The sequence below is a fragment of the Ostrinia furnacalis genome, unplaced genomic scaffold (genome assembly GCF_004193835.3).
Source record: "Ostrinia furnacalis isolate ACB-3 unplaced genomic scaffold, ASM419383v2 OfSCF1376, whole genome shotgun sequence".
Lineage (NCBI taxonomy): Eukaryota > Metazoa > Arthropoda > Insecta > Lepidoptera > Crambidae > Ostrinia > Ostrinia furnacalis.
The window spans coordinates 534354-548151 of NW_021131615.1; the positions used below are offsets into that span (position 1 = coordinate 534354).

A 13798-nucleotide genomic window follows, 5' to 3' on the forward strand; every position below is an offset into this window, starting at 1 on the left:
TACGACTCTTAACACTAAACAATTTAACTTAGAAAAGTAATTTAATTCTTCACACAAAAAATACTCTTACAAAGTTTCCACAAACAATTCCATAAACGAAATTTCCAGTCCATAACTCACTCCTAACGTGTAAATGAAAGACAAATAAAAAACAAACTTTCAATAATAACAAAAAGTCGTCGGTTCCATGAGCTTTCCAAACTTTTGCTTCCCAAAGTTCTCGTAGTGATGTTACGGAGTGATTACATCGGAAGTATCGGAACCGAAGCTTTTGATTTGATTTCTCGAAACCGAAATCGAAGAAGTGAGAAAATAAAACACTAACCCCTTTTTGATAAAAAATACACGCTCGTTTAACAGTGTTTTAAAATAACGTTTAGTATGGAACAATGTCATTTTAAATCACTTTTCGATCACCCGTGTAACTTTTTATAAGTAAGGTGAAACTAATCAAAAACTTGCATAAAGAATCACGAACACAATTTATACCAAATACGAAATAAAAGAAGTGAAAGAGTACCTAAACGACAAAAGGCACTGGAGGATCAGCTTTCATCATCATCATCATATCAGCTATAGGACGTCCACTGCTGAACATAGGCCTCCCCCAATGATTTCCACAATGGCCGGTTGGTGGCGGCCTGCATCCAGCGCCTTCCTGCTACCTTTATGAGGTCGTCGGTACACCGTCGGAGGATTAGCTTTGCCGCGTAACAAGTATGAAGCTTCCGATTCCGATATAATTTCCGATTAAGTTGAAACCGAAATAGGAATCAAATCGGAAGACCCGAACTTTCGTAACATCTCTAGTTTTCAGAATACAGCTCAGTTTCCTTATTTATGTTGACATTATGAAGACATTGATAAAGTTAGACTTGACTGATTGATTGATTTATTTAAGTCCAAAATAAATAATATTATCTGAACAAGCTTTTATTAAGCTTTCAATTCTCGGCGGAAAAGTTTTTCATGTTTGGCAGTTTTATTTTTCAGATGTTTAACCGAACTTTAACGTTTAATAAAAGTGGATTAAAGTCTTATTAACCCATAAAGATAATATTGCTTCGGAATAAAGCAACTATCAAGAGCCGAAACCGATCTTAGGATGTCGCTGGATGTCAGTTTTCAGGATTATTTCACTGTTTTGTACAATAATCAATCACTGAACCAGTCATAACGTTTCTGAAACACATTTCTCATAAAAATTCACGGTTTCACTTCTTCTTCTTTTCGTGTCGACAACAAACCTACACAGTGTCAGCCCAAAACTCCGCCACAAGAGTGGCGTTGTCAGCAGCACTCATCAAATCCTCCTGAGTGCAGTTGCTTGGGCACTCAGGGCATGACATCACGGTTTCACTGAAAAAATCACATTTCAAAAATCACTCAAAGGACATTGTCAGAAACCGCCTAAAAAACCGCCAAAAAACATTAACCCATCATAATTATTTTCTATTTTTTTTAATACATTAAGCACCCTTTCGTTCTAATGGACACTTAAGCATTGAAAAATTAAAATAATAAGTCTTTTAACGTTTATTCTTTAATACTATTACAACTTCCGGACGTTTTGGTGCGTGGCATGGTCTAAAACCTATCAAGTTCCATAATTTTTGCCGATAAAATCTGTACGAGGCATTACCGTACTTTATTGCTGGGAGTCCATGTATAGTGATGTTCCTGCGGCCATCATAGACAATAAAATATCGATTTTGAAAATAAAATAAATCGATTAAACTGCTTTGAAGACTAGATTTGCGTTAAAAGCTAAAAAGATATTGACAATATGTGGGCATATTATAAAAGTGGAATGCCGAGTTGTATTTCTAAAACTTGTTCTATTATTTTATACTATTTGGCTGCGACTCGGCGTGACGACAATACAAAACATTTTTCGCGAATCGGTGTTCATACATTCACTTAATACATTAGACGCCATGTTGTCATAAACGACATATTATAAAATCGCTGTGATTTAATATTCTTAATCATTAATTTTATGGCAAGTGTCCATCAGGAATCATTGTTCTTACACACAGAATCGTATTATTTCGCTTTCGGGTAGTAATATGTCAAAATTGTTGGTTCTTAGGCGAACAATGTATGGAGAACGAACATTGTCCTTTGCAGCGTGCGTATTACGTCGCATCACGTATCTTTTTTTTATTACAGTGTTGCTGCTAGTGACAACTCGCCACGTCTCAGTATGAGATCAGAATCGGAATTTACAATTATAGGGACATTTTTAGGTGATCTAAAAAGTACTTATAAACAAAGAATTCGAATTTATCTTTAGATCCATTTTTCTCAGTTTTCTGTATCGTTTCCCATGTTAGTAAGCTGTGTATTTGTATAGTCAACAAAAACAAACGCCCGGGTTCCGAGTTTATTTCTCTTGGCTGTTTTGCTGACCGTCGGTTTGTACGGGTTTGTAGTTATAGTCCGGGAGCTAGGCATCTTATTCTTATTGGTATTTTATTAATTTAAACATCTTTATTCCTTGACCGCTACCTTAAGATCGTCAGTCCATCGGGAATGATATTAGAAAATGATTATTTAGTTCATTATCGTGGAACCGGTAATGAATTTAATCAGAAGATTATAAGAGCTTGAAATATAATATCTATCTCCCTTCGTTGCAAAGCAGAAGACGACTGAAAAGGTATTATTATTACTAGTACCTTTCTTAGAATTAAATACACCAAGGACGAAATGTATAAATTCTTAGTTAAAAGTATTGCTCATAGTATGCCCTGGTTTTTTTCTCCCTATTATTAAGCCCGAAACATTGCAAGCGAAATCGGATTAAACTGCATATTTCTATTCCATTCGCTTTGTCCAGCTGCAAATAACTTTATGTGGATACAAATTGGAATCCAGTTTTAAAATAAAACTGAGTTAGCAGATTTTCTATCGGACGCACTGGCACGAAATATTTAGTTTCAATTTAAATGGTTATTTGTTTTGTGCTGGATCAGCTTTTCTTTGGGTTCCGTAGGAAAACAATGAACCCTTTTAGTATTGTGAAATTTATGATTGCGGTTCAACTCAAAATTTATTTTCAATTAAAAGGCTGTAATTTGGCATCCGCCTTTTGCTCTATTTAACCTTTTATGGGGCTCTGACCCATATTATTTGCCACCATAATTGTGTTTTAGTATTATTTTTACTCTATGCTTAGTTACGCTAACCATTGCTTAATCTAAAGGTTGACTGTGAGAGAATATCTTTATGGCATAAGTAAGCAGGTAGCCTTTGTCCAGCAGTGGACGTCATTTGGCTGAAACGAACGAACGAACGAACGAAGCAGGTAGGTACATTATTTATTGTTTGTTTGAGTAACATTTTTGATGTTGCAAAAATAAACTCATTCTAATATCGCAAGAGATCCATAACTACGGATCCCTACAGCGAGTGGCCGTCACTCACATGTCCGTTTTATTTTTATTGATTCAACGTTCTGCGGATCACTGCTAACAAAAACGAGTTATTGACTTTTTATAGCTCTAGTTCAGAATTATTGTTTTATGGTAGTGCCCCGTATGCCCCGTACCAAAATTGAAAAAAGAATGAAAGAAAATAAATGTATGTGGCAACGAAAGACACATACACTAAACATACTTAATTTAAACCAAATTGACATAACAACGAATTACCAAAATAAATAAGACTTATGCCTGTTTTCACCATCAATCCTTATTTTTTAAGGGACGCCTTTGAAAACAAAATTCCTGTTATTTGTTTGGTACCATATAAGCGGTTACTTAAAAATTAGGGATTGATGGTGAAAACGAGCATTAGTTCTACTAATAATTATTATGAAAGTTTTGTGTGAATTGATGGATGTTTGTTTTTCACGCTTTCACGAAAAAACTGATGAATGAACTTTGATGAAATTACACAGTAGGTACTATTACTTAAAATTTAGATAAGTATTAGATAGGATGAAATTACAATAATAAGTGTCAAGTAAGTAGGTCTAACTGTAACAAACTAAATAGAAAGAAAGATAGAAACAAAAAAACATAAGCGGAAAAAAGCTCTAAAGCTTCAAAACAAACAGTCCAGTGAAAATTATGTGCCGAATTGGCTTCTTCTAAATGTTTTGAGTGTCATTTTCTTATTAACAGCCGTCCCCTTTAATTTTTGATTCCCAAAATAACGTTCTACCCTCATTTCCTTCTAAATGGAATTAACGGAATACCCTCCGTCATGCACCTTAAGGGTTTTGATGGGATTTCATAATTGGCGCCTTGGACGAATTGCTCATTTAATGGTGAATAAAATGGGGAAAGAGTATCTTTAAGACGGGAATATCTTTAACTGACGTCAAGGTCTGACACTGGCATCTTAAGTACCTAGTTGACCTAGTTGTAAAAATCGAACTGCCTAAGGCGGGAATCGAACCCATGACCTTTCGCTTCCCGGGCGACTGCTCTTCCATCTGAGTTACTTAGGCACTGGATGAAAACGTCAGTCAGTTAGTTGTAGTAGGTGCCATAATTGCAATAAATTGTAAATTTGAATGGGCTGTAAACTTTACAGTGTACGATGACGGCTCGTCAGACTAAAAATGTTTGCTGCAAAATGGCACCTACAATTTTTTTACATTAAGATAAGATGACACAGTGTTTAGCTCAATGTGCTGTTTTCTGTACCAATATCATACTGAAACAACCATGCCCTCAAATCAAAAGTCATCTGCCGTATAAATCTCTATAAAATATAAAGAACTCAGAGAGGTGCTTCCTAAAAAAATATTTCTTTCAGGTCAATTAAAATGCAATAAAATGTTACAAAACTCGGAAAAAAACAAGTAAAGTTATTTTTAGAGCGTGTGTCTTAAAAAATGGACTTTAAACTTAATCTAAATCTTTTCTTTTTGTCTCCGTACTCCTGGTCTAAACCTAGCCGTAAAAATAGCCAAGTCGTTTCCAACCAGAATACGCTTTTCCAGAGACAGCTGATTTATTTGTTGACCGTACGTGAGCGTGACACTTTTTGCGTACGGTACGCATAAACAGTACAGACAGCGTATAAAAGTACACATTTTAGTTTCAAAATGGGATCTATTACAAGCACTTAAGATGCCATAGTGTGATGTTCGGTCTGTACTTAAAGCAATGTAGGTAAGTTTGGTTTTAGCCTTAGGTACCTGAAACTTCTACAAGATTACTTATAATAAACTAGCTGACCCGGCGAACTTTGTTCCGCCTTAATGGCAATAAATAAGCAGACTTTTTTTTTTATTTCGAACGGGATAAAAAGTATCCTATGTCCTTCTCCTGGCTCTAAACTACCTCCCTGACAATTTTCAGCTAAATCGGTTCAGCCGTTCTTGAGTTATAAGTGGAGTAACTAACACGACTTTCTTTTATATATATAGACTAGCTGACCCGGCGAACTTTGTTCCGCCTTAATGGCAATAAATAAGCAGACTTTTTTTTTTATTTCGAACGGGATAAAAAGTATCCTATGTCCTTCTCCTGGCTCTAAACTACCTCCCTGACAATTTTCAGCTAAATCGGTTCAGCCGTTCTTGAGTTATAAGTGGAGTAACTAACACGACTTTCTTTTATATATAGATGTAGATTTTTAAGTTATTGGTGCACGATAAAATAAAAAAATATTGGCTAAGATACATACATTAAAAACTATTTTTTGCCCGACTGCGCCAGAAGGAGGCTATGTTTTTCGAGTGTTGTGTATACTTAATAATTTATGTTTCTTTAGCAGACACAGTAGCTCAAATTGCTTGATGGATTGTAAGATAGCTAAGTAGATGGCAATTATCTAAAAAAGTAACAGTATTATCATGGTAATACTATGGTATTATTACATAAAACTTAAACCGATGCTAAAGACGTGTTTGAAATAACGCCCGTTTAACTTTTTGTAAAAAGCCCCTTAATATTTCTTCTATCAATATCAAAACGCGAACTCATATCTTTAGTTACTTAACATTAACTGTAATCCTAACTGTATAAAACTTTTTTATCCGCGAACTTTTTTACGCGAAAAAAATTAATCCGGCCAACTTTTTAATCTGTAATAATGTTAGAGGTCGCCTCTCGGGCCCTCTAATGAAGATTTGTAATGAACTTTGGTTAATTAAGGTTGAAATTTGGGTGCAATATTCAATGACCTCTGGAGGTCAGGTCACAAAGGTTTTAGTACACATCACTACAGTCATATAAAACAAAGTCGCTTTCCTGTCTGTCTGTCCCTGTATGCTTAAATCTTTAAAACTACGCAACGGATTTCGATGCGGTTTTAATAGATAGAGTGATTCAAAAGGAAGGTTTATATGTATAAAACATGCATATTATAGAAGGGAAAAGCCGAGAAATTCCATTAAAGCTGTGCGAAGCCGGGGAGGGACGCTAGTTGTGAGATAAATTTTAAAGCTGTGTTGCGTTTTTGGGCGAAATAAATTATATTTGATAATGTGCGATATAGATTTTCTGTGGCCCGAAATGTAATAGTAGTGTCTATTATTTTTTGTGGAAATTACTAGTAGTCCAACAGGACTAATTAACCCGTCCAGCTAAGAACGAGTTCTGTCCAAAAAATACTAAGATTGTCTATTTTCAAGATTCTGAAAAAAGTCTACTGAACCAATTCATCTCAATTTTTCATGAAGCAACCTGTAAAGTAATAACCAGTGAAAAATGAAAGAATATCCATAATTAGTCCAAGCGTCTTCCAGTAAGTAATCTGTTATCTGCACAAGCAGTCTGTTATCTGTCCACATATGTATTTCTCTCTGTAGGTATGTATCTATGTCTTGCCTGCTTGTTTTCCTTTCTTTCAAAAAAAAGTTTTCTATTCTATTCTATTCTTCTTTTTTTAAGTCGGTTAAAAAAAGGCTTACACCGTCCATTAGAATGGAGAGACCGGCCAGCATTGTTTATTGTCCCGCGTCCTATTAAAGCCTCAGGATTTTAGCCTCAACAACTCCGGTTAAAGTTATTTTTCACCGCAAACTTGCTAAGTTTAAGTCTTTTATCGCCGGTCGCCTACACCTGGGGCTAGGGTTGACAGGTGGTAGGGAGTTGGGGAGATTCTCCCGAATTTTTGTATGTAAACTCCCGACAAAGTAGAAAAAAATCATACAAATAAATTCATATTAGCACCCGCCCTCCACACTTGGCGCATGCAACAATAAGAGCTCGTTTCCAAGGAGATATCCCGGGTATTGTAGGAACTGTTTTTTGTCGGATCCCGTTTAATATATTAGTACGTTTTAACATCTCGTTTGCAGTGTCCTGCCAAAAATTCGAATTTGCAATTCGAATTTCAAACACACACAGAGACTTGTGTGTTCGCATAACCGTCCAGTTTCCTTTTCAGGATCCAGCATTATTGGATTCCATAAAACTGGATTGCCGTGGAAACAAGCCCTAACAATAATGGTGAAGGTTCTTTCTCCCGACTAAAGTCCCAAAATCACAAAAAACAAAACAGTTTTTTCCAATAACTGGGACATTCTATCTGGCAACCCTACCTGGGGGGTGCACTGCGGGACAAACTTAGGTAAACTTTAAATTTATGTACGGGATTTAAGAGTATCGGCTGTATTTAGGTCGTCGTTTTTGTGTCCCTTCAACCTTGCCCAAGACTTTTGCTTGTATTTTTAACTTATATTTTATGTAGTAGACTTTTTGCTAAGCTGGTCAATTTCTTAGTGACACAAAAGTTTATTTCACACTTCAAGTGATCTGATAATATTAGTGATGATTATTTGTCAGAAAAGCTTTCCACATTTCATAAAAAATAGCATAGTTTTACTTTTAGGTTCATTCGATACAGCCGAATGATTTTCAATGCTAGATCAAAGCCGGGAGGGTTGGGGGACCAATAAATAATACTTTTGTCAATAAAAATAGCTCCATTAGCTTGTTAAATCATAGCATATTTTATGAAGTCATAAAATGACCCGGCGAACATCTATGTTCATCAGAAGTAATGTACAATTCTAATTGTGAAAGAATTCTCTAAATCACCCCAGTAGTTATGGGGTTTATTCAATCCAAACACACAAATCTTACCTCTTTATATTAATTAACCACAATGAATTTTTCGTGTTCCTAAACCTAAATCAAGAACATCTCGCACTAAGCGTTTCGATAACTCTTTTATAATGCGAACAGCTAAGGGACAGTCTTTCCCGAACACTAGGTATAATCCGGGCCTTTTCAAGACGAGAGTGAATAGACACTTACAGAGCAGATTTATGTACCATCCTAGACTGCACAGGTGCGATTGCGGTCAAATATCTGCCTTTGTTATGCATAAAAAAAACTCAATACCAATACAATCGAGACCAGAAGCATTGTTTGAAAGTGTCTCTATCAAGTCACGAGTACACACCGACACTGCTGTCGCAATATCAACAAATCTGTTTCAGTGTCAGACTCCCCCGTTTCCAGTCGGAGTCTCGACAAATAAACCCTTGGAGGGTGCAATAGATGTGCTTACAACTTGTAAACTCGATTGATTGCACTCCGGAAGATTGAGCAAACTAACCGACGATGTTAGGTATACTAGATATACTGCAAGTGCTCAAAATATAGCCCCATAGAAATAGTGCCGCCAATCTTAGTTTTACATACATAACAAGTAAAAATGGTCTAATTTTTTCCTTAGTAAAATTAATGTATCAGGGAAATCTAACTTTAACTTCTTACTCTTCCTATATTGTTCTGATTTATTTCGTTGCGGGTCTAATGACAACAACTTTCCCCGGGATAAACTGTAACTTCTGGCTACATAACAGTTGCAACGGTGGGAACGAGAGGTGGGAATAGTCCCGTAGTTAATGTAACACATATAATACTAATATTTTATGCTGATCATAATTCTGTAAAGTAAAACCGTAACGTTGCGTTTTCAATAAAAGAGACAACTTTTGAATACCTACTGAAACATGATTTGTTAACATATTTTTGTAATCCTCAGCGTGTACTTTCTTGCTACTTTTAAGATAGTGTTTGGCTAAAATCTTAGGGTACATCTAGAATATTTATTATCGTTGAAACTAACCGATACACTGCGTTGCAATCCCAGCGCCGGATCAGCATCCCAGCACGCGCGGGAAACTACCTATCCTAATCCCGTGCGAGTAGACATGGGGATGTCCCGTTAATCGTGTCTGATTTAACCCTTAATGAGGCAGTGGTAATATATTACCCAGCATATTTTTAAATTGATTGACTTGTCTTAAAATTCAAAACAAGTAAAACGTTTACAAAATTTTTTAGTATGGACCAATATGGTAATCTAAAAAGAAACATTTCTTCCTATAATAAATTACTTACTTATCGGTCACTTGGTACATTGTATTTGGATATGTTTTTTTGTAGATAATATTGGTCTTAAAAGTTAAAAGTTGTTACATTGAGCACTAAAACCTTTAAGAGAAATGTAAAACTTATATAAAAAAAGCAAATTATGAAAAATACTGAAGATACTAATAACTATTAATAATTTAAATTAATTCCACAGCAGATCCTCAGACGTTATTAATTATTTTCCTTAAAACTAATAGAATCCCGAAAATAATTGCACGTTGCTTCGAATTCATTAATCAAAAATGCATCCCTCATACCATACACTATATTCCTAGCAAATGTACAGTGTACAGTCGTCATCAAAAATAACTTTACTTACATAATATTGATAGAATACAAGTCCTTGGAGGCGCATTACCTGTAAAGACAAAGATAAATTAAATTATAATTTAATAACAAATTTTCGTACGCTTTGTTCTACTAAAATGTCATCCATAAAATTATGAAAAGCCTATTTATAGCAAATAAATGATTTTGGCATTTTAATCAAATTGTTTCTTAAAGGTCACATTCTCAAGAGGCCAAATTATAGACAAACTAGCTTTCCGCCCGCGGTTTCGCCCGCGTGGAATTTTGTCTGTCACAGAAAAACTTTATCGCGCGCGTCCCTGTTTCAAAAACCGGGATAAAAACTATCCTATGTTCTTTCCCGGGACTCAAACTATCTCTATGCCAAATTTCATCAAAATCGGTTGCGAGGTTTAAGCGGGAAAGCGTAACAGACAGACAGACAGACAGACAGACAGACAGACAGACAGAGTTACTTTCGCATTTATAATATTAGTTGGGATAGTTGGGACTAGTTGGGATTGTAGTATCCAAGATCTATTTCAAATTCTCAAATAACCCGATTAGCGAAATATTATTATCAACGTTTCCATAATCTGTTTTATGTAACTCTGTCTGTCTGTTACTTTTTCACGCTTAAACTACTAAACCGATTATGATTAACATTTGGAAAGTATAGTAGGGATAGTTTGAGACCCAGTGAATGACATACTTGTAGGATAGCATTTATCCTACTTTTAGAAAGGGAGACACGTGGCTCAAATTCACACGAAAGTAACTGCGTAAGTAACTAAGTATGTAATAATAATGAAAAAAAATATTCTTGCTAAAAAAATGATAATTTGACACTGGCCGACTCGACATCAAATCTGAGGATCATTATTATTTTTAAATTAAAAGAAAAAATATTACTACTAACTTTCCGTCCGCGGCTTTGCCCGCATGATATTTTGTCTGTCACAGAAAAACTTTATCGCGCGCGTCCTTGTTTCAAAAACCGGGATAAAAACTATCCTATGTCCTTTCTCGGGACTGAAACTATACTTATGCCTTTCAACAAAATCGGTTCAGTGTTTTTTTTTAGGTTTATGCGTGAAAGCGACACAGAAGTTACTTTCACATTTATAATATTAGTAAGGATTAAGACTTATAAACATTGTTTTTGTACGGCAACTGTACCTCACTGATCCACTGCAAGCTCACAACACGTGTTCGCATAGCGTGCGCGCGAATTAATCGCTGTGTTTGTGTCGCTTTATTTGTGCTTCGCAAATGAAATGGCGGCGGGAATAACTTGATACGATCACTCATTAATCTTGTGGCGGATACAATACAGACTGTAAACACAATAAAGTATAGCATTTTTAGGTGAGTTTTCGTTGCACTCACTGCTTCGCAAGTCGAGCCAAGTAGAGTCAAGAAAATCATCCGACTATTCGTGTTGAGGTGTAATTTGTAAACGCAATGGTGTAATTAAATGATTTTTTTTCCAGTTTCTAGTGAACCCAATTTTTTTTTATTGTTGTGATGGCTAGAAATATCCCACTCTCATTAATTTTCAAAAGATATGGAATGATCAGCGAAACAACCCAAAAAAGATTATTCGCGTCTTATACTTATCAATTAAGGCTTATCAAGGAAGACTAAGAGTAAATGACGGTTAAACCAAAGAGAAAAAAGATTATCCGTGCTATTATATCCCAGACACATAAAAAACGAACTCGTTAAACAAAAATCAAACTTCAAACTTAAAATAGTTGAGCGTCCTTGCATCTTAAAAACGTCATAACTTTCAGCACTTAAAGTGTTGAAACTGCTCCATTAGGATGGTAATAAAACGAATTGGTACAAGTACGAAAGTTCTTGGTGAAACTAAGTGGCCGGTTATCTTGGCCTGCAGTGTAGGCGGCTGCCAACTCTGCAAACTTTGGAAATGTATTGGTGGAAAAATGCGTTTAGCCACTGGATTCTTCGACTGATTTCAGTTTATTTTGCTTATACAAAACAAAAATTAAATTCACAAAACGTGTTGATGGCTTTTGTTTATAAATGGATCGACAATATTTTTTATCATCTTATGAATAAAATAAAATAATAAATTCATAAAACGAAAACACTTCAGGACAAATAGATCTAGAATATAAATTTTCTAGCACGTCTAGAATTTCTAATACACTTTTCGTTTATCGCATACGTGATGCTCATACCGTCTCGTGGCTTATGTATATTTCCGAATTCAGTTGGCTTATGTATATTTTACGAGCTATTTCAATTTTTAAAAGGCGCCACGGCGTTATCGCTTTATATTTTGTAAAACGTATGCAATTTTGCAGAAGATCGCGTCGCGGTCGCGCCATTATTTAGATTGGTGGTGGTACATAATGTGTGTCAGAATTTTAGGGCCACAGTAAAAATGAAGAGTAGGATAACATTGTACCTAAGGTTGAACATCAAGCTACGTTCTGTGGCAAGAAAAATGTGAAGAAGCAATAGAAGAAACTGTAAATACCTAATGCAAAACAAAATTCAAATAAACATTGACTACAGTTTTGCATTCAAAGCTAAAGATAGGTAATCAAATCCGTTCCTTGCCATGCCGTGTGGTTCCAGCGGAGTAGAGTGATTTGAGTATCAGTAGGTCATATTATAGTTTCACTGCAGGAACATTCTCCTATTATTTTGTCAACCAGAGGCAAATAGAGGTTATGGCTGCATAACCAGATGGTTTAAGGAGGCCTGAGGTTTGCATATTCCTATCTTAGTCACGGGGATATCCACGGGGAGAGTGGGTGAATATTGTGTGGCTGTACTAAATGTATAGTAGCTGGAAACATTGAATTTTCGGATAGATCCAGTTTATTCTGTAACCTAATATTGATACCATTTGATTGAGCTGGTGGCGCACTTTTAGGATCAGTACCTAACTAGTTATTCGATATCTTGTATAGTTGAGAAATAAATAATAATCGAGTGAGATCACTTATCGTTTCCACCCTGTATAATTTAAGCTAGTAACACGATGCCTTACTTTTCCCCTTTACTATGCTCCACCTGAGACGTAGCGAGATTGTACGAGATTGCACGAGATTGTGATGGAAGGTGGGAATTTATGGGCGGTTTTACTGGGCTCCTGTGAACTGATGTATCAATTTAAGCACATTTTATCGTTACATTTTGACACACTTCTTATCTATAGATACACACAAAATAAAACCTTTTTATACTTAGCCTTCCGGGCCTATTCAGGCGAGAGTTTTTTTTATGCCAAGGCAGGTATTTGACCGCAATCGCACCTGGTGTTAAGTGAGATGCATTCTAAAATGGTACATAGATATCTGCCCTGTATGTGCCTATTCACTCTCGCTTTGAAAAGGCCCTGATTAAAAAATAAGAACTTACATCTCACTTTCCCTGCCTTGTCCTGCATAAAAAAAGCTGTGTTTGCTGTTGTCTATCTATGCCATTGTGAGGTTCAAAATTAATAAATTCTTCATTTATTTATTTTGAAACAAAATGAAATAGACTTTTTAGTATGGCAAAATGGCGACATAGTAGAATGTAACTGACATAATATCACATAGTAAAATTAACATTATGAACCTTAAGAAACATACAATATGTATGAACTGATTGTCTGAAAGAAATACGAAGGTACGGTACAACATCGGACTATCAATGTAACACAATAGTTGTGGCCAATTCTTCTGTGACTTAAAAGAAAGAAAAAAAAAAGGAAAAGAAAACTGACCGGGACATAATAAATTCATCCCTAATTTTCTTTCCCCTTTCATTTCTGTCTAAGAAAAGTGCGTGATTCCAAAAAAATGGCTCAAAGCTCGCATTCCAAACAATGATTAATTAGGATTAAAGAATTCCAAAAGAGCCATTCGTGTCCATTTTACTTCGTGGAAACGTTGGAATTTATCGTCCCAAAACTTGGGTTCAATGGAAACGAAAATCACCCCTTTGAGTTATGCTCTTAAGCGTATATTGGCGTGTAACAATTCACGTTTCCACGCCATAAAAATGCATGTAATCTGACCCCGGAAGGTGTAATTAATGATATTGAATGGAACAAAAAGAAGTAATAATAATTTTGAGGGAATTACAAAAGATAAGGCATGCAATATTGTTAGCAGCAACCAACCCATTCCAGT

At 35.6% G+C, this 13798-nt stretch overlaps 1 non-coding gene across 1 annotated transcript; it reads right to left on the reverse strand.

The window, feature by feature from the left end:
* Window positions 1-4386: 4386 nt before the first annotated feature.
* On the reverse strand, window positions 4387-4459 carry TRNAP-GGG (transfer RNA proline (anticodon GGG)). The gene has a single exon. It is a non-coding gene; the product is annotated as a tRNA-Pro (tRNA).
* Window positions 4460-13798: the final 9339 nt, after the last annotated feature.